This window comes from Cheilinus undulatus, linkage group 8 (genome assembly GCF_018320785.1).
Source record: "Cheilinus undulatus linkage group 8, ASM1832078v1, whole genome shotgun sequence".
Taxonomy (NCBI): Eukaryota; Metazoa; Chordata; class Actinopteri; order Labriformes; family Labridae; genus Cheilinus; species Cheilinus undulatus.
In genome coordinates, this window is record NC_054872.1 from 41,707,605 (window position 1) to 41,711,717 (window position 4,113).

The 4,113-nt window shown below is 42.5% G+C and overlaps 1 pseudogene; it reads right to left on the bottom strand.

Moving 5' to 3' along the window:
* Positions 1–319: 319 nt before the first annotated feature.
* On the bottom strand, positions 320–1,496 carry LOC121513015 (annotated as a pseudogene).
* Positions 1,497–4,113: the final 2,617 nt, after the last annotated feature.

Genomic DNA, 4,113 nt, shown 5'->3' on the forward strand with positions numbered 1-4,113 from the left:
CATTTACACAGAATTTCTGAAAACAGGAAAGAGAAGGTCTTTCAAAGATCAAAATGAAAGGGAATGACAAAATACCAACCAAACCTAGTATGTGTAAAAAGGAGAGTGTGAGTGTAAAAATTCATGAGACTTGATCTGAAGGTGGCATATAGACGTATAGGTGCTCCGTCACTCTGTCATCAAGGAAATTTGTTAGTAAAAAGATAAGAAAAAGAAGCCTTTAAGAAAGATGATCTAAATCACATTTAAGATCCTGTATATTTATCTGGTGAAATCAAAGTTCATAAATCCATGAATGGCTGTTCTTCGTGCCTCAGGTCTACTCAGGGTGGATACAAAGGCTGGCTTTTTTGTGCTTCTCTTGATAAAAACAATCAGCGTTGAAGTTGTTGGACTCCACCACCTCTTTGTAATGGCTGACAGTATGGATCAGGCAGTTGGGGAAAGTGTTGTTCAAAGACTGAGCCAGATCCACCATGTTCCCCTTCAGCTTCCTGGCCATGATCTTCTCCTGGATCTGAGACTTGTCGATAGGCTTGGGGTCGACACAGAAAGAGATCACCACTTTGATACCGTTCTTGGTCAGAAAGTCAAACCAGTTGGTGCCCCCGCTTCCATGGCACTTCTTTCCTGCCAGCCAGTTGAAAAAGAAGGTTTTCTCCCTGTTTTTGAAGGCTCTGACGGACCAGTTCACCCAGTCGTATTTCTTGACAAGAGCGTCCAGGAGAGGTGAACTCCTGGTCCACCATGCCAGGGTTGTCCTGGAGTATGACCTCCATGTCTATTTTGGCTTGATCTGGAAATTTCTCTGTACACTCATCCACAGCCGCTTTCATCCGCTTCTCCACGTCCTCCATGCGGTCCTTCCACTTCTTCACCATCTCCTCCCCCACCGCTCCTTCTTTGAGGGCGGCGTGGCCCATGACAGCGATGATGCCCACGACAAAGAGCTTCTTCAGCCGGGCGCAGAAGTCCTCCACTGCCCTCCTGCTTCTCTTCTCAATGGCGACAACAATTTTCAGCATGGGCTCTCCAGTGGTGTTCTCCCCAGTGACAGCATTGTAGAGGGCGTCCAAGTTCAAGTCGCCATCTGTGTTCTTGTAATGGCTGAGGAACTTCTCCCTCTTCTTCTGCTTCATTTCTGGTTCGGCGTTGATGAAGTCCTGGAACTTCTCATACTGGCTGATCATCTGCACCTCTCGATTGAAGTTCTGCTTGTTCAGAGACGTCCTCTGCAGCTCCAAGGTGATTTTATCGAGGTCACTATGGATCCCTGCAAGCTTCTTGTTGATAAGTTCCATTTGTTCAGTCAGGAAGCGAGCCTCTGAGCTGTCCGGGTTGCTGAATAGATGGGAGCAACCGATGAACACAGCTTCCAGGAGGGGGTGAAGTTTGCCAACAGTGGCTGCAAGCACCTCTGAGGCTTTCCCCATCATATCCACTCCTGTTTCAATCATGTCCCTGTTCTGAGTGAACCAGTCGGCTATGCTGTTCATCTTGGCTGGTGACTGAAACAAGAAAACACACAGAACCATCATGAAAAAAGCAAAATAGTAGAATTTGATGTTAGATCAGTTATGGCTAGAATTAACCAGAAATGTTACCTCGATCTGTACAGTTTACACAAATGATTCTTTATAAAAACAAAGATGGGAGTTACAGAATTCAAAGAGAGCTCAAAATAAAGTGAAACCCTATTTCATAAAAGTTGGGACACTGTAAAATGTAAATACATCAGAATGCAGTGATTCACAAATCTCATTAACCCATATTTTATTCACGATAAAACATAAGCAACATATCAAACGTTGTAACCGAGACTTTTTTTTACCATTTCATTAAAAATATAATCTCATTTTGAATTTTATGGCAACACACGGCTCAAAAAAGTAGTGACGGGGCAACGAAAAGCTGTAAAAGTGGTACTAATGAAAAACAACTGAAGGAGCATTTTGCAGCTAATTAGGTGAACTGGCAATAAGTCAGTAAAATGACTGGATATTAAAGGGGACATTTAATGCAAAAAATACTTTTTCTAACAAAAATATGTGCACCTGACTGTCCACTATCCCCTCAAGTACCAGAAAAATCTATTCCCTTCCTCTCTCTCTTTCGCCACCTTTCAGAAAATGTGTGCTGAAACAAGCCGTTCTCAGATTTCCCCTCATGATGTCATGTGGATTTGATTGGCCCTGCCCTGCTTGGAAGAAAGTTCTGCCCTCCTCTCCTGATCTGGCAGCTGAGTGGAGGATCAGGAGAGCCACATCTATTTCCTGAGGGGGCGGAGTCAAACAGCTTAGTAAGATTTGAAGCCACAGACACAGAAACAGCTCGTTCTGAGCAGGGCTGAAACAGAGGGGTTTTTAGACGTGCAAAAATCCAATTCTGGAGTGTTTTCTCAGGAATAAACTTCACAGGCATGTTTTGGGGACCTCTGAGAGCAATATAAACGTGTCTTGAAAAAGTAAAATATGTCCCCTTTAAAGGAGCATTTTGGAGAGGCAGAGTCTCTCAGAAGTAAAGATGGGCAGAGGTTCACCAATCTGAGACACCTGTGTCAAAAAATTTCAGAAAAATGTTCCCCAACATAAAATTACAGAGATTCTGAATATCCCATCATTTACAGCCATAATGTAAACAAAAAAATTCTGAGAATCTGGAGAAGTCTCTGTATGAAAGGGACAAAGCCGAAGGTCAGTGTTGGATCCGCATGATCTCCAGGCCTCTAGGTGGCACTGCAGTAAAAACACGCATGATTCTGTACTGGAAATCACTGCATGGCTTCAGGAACACTTCCAGAAATCACTGTCTGTCAACACAGTTCACCATGAATCCACAAATCATAGTTAAAGCTGTGTCATGCAGAAAAATGTCCAAAAATCCATCTTCTCTTGGCCAAAGCTCATTTAGAATGGACTGAGGCAAAATGGAAAACTGTTCTGTGGTCATATGAACCTAAATTTGAATTCTCTTTGGAAACTATGGGTGCTGTGTTCTGTGGGCTAAAGGAGAAAGGGACCATGCAGCTTGTTATTGGCACACAGTTCAAAAGCCTGCATCTCTGATGCTATGAGGTTGCATTAGAGTCCATGGTGTGGGCAGCTTAAACATATGGATAGGCACTACCAATGCTAACAAGTATATCATGGTTTTAGAGCAACATATGGCCCCAACCAGACAACGTCTCTTTGAGGGAAGGCCTTGCAAATTACAGCAAGACAATGCTAAACCACATTCTGCATCCATCACAGGAGAAGAGTCCTGCCTGTCTGGAGTCCAGACCTTTCACCAGTAGAAAACATTTGGAGCATCATAAAAAAGGGCAAAGCAGACCCAGGACTGTTGAGCAGTTAGTATCCTATATCCGATTGGAATGGGACAACATTCCTCTACCAAACTCCAGCAACAGGCCTCCTAACTTCCCAGACATTTACAGGCTGTTGTTGAAAGAGGAGGGGACGTCACACAATGGTAAACATGACCCTGTCCCTACTTTTTTGAGATGTGTTGCTGCCACCAAATTCAGAGTTAGTAAATATTTTTCATGAAACAGTAAAATGTCTCAGTTACAACATCTGATATGTTGATTATATACAGCTGTAAATGAGATATGGGTTTATGAGAATTGCGAATCATTGCATACTGATTTTATTTGCATTTCCCACAGTGCCCCAACTTTTTTGGAATTCAGGTTGTAGAAAATCAAGTGAACTTTAGCAAGACAGAATTGAAAGATGTAAATAAGATTAGAATTTTATCAGATTTGTGTAAAAGTTTGGGGCTGAGAGGACAAATAAAGGCATCTTTATCAAATTTAATGGAGCATTAAAGTTTCAGCAGTGGGCAGAAGGAGCAGTGGCCTTTGGGACATGGAGGTTGTTCACAGGATCTGATAATAAGCTGAAATAAGGGGTTAGTTTGGAATAGGCCATTGCTGTTTAGGGGCTTGTAGTGAGTGAGGATGATGACAGAGTTTGAGGAAAAGTAAAAAAAAAAAACTTCCTTATTATTGTATTATATTAATTTATTTATTTTTGGTCAGTTAAGTCCGCTGTCCAGGCCAGAACCTTGCATCAGAAAGTGGTGGTAAAGTACTTAAGTGACGGATGCCAG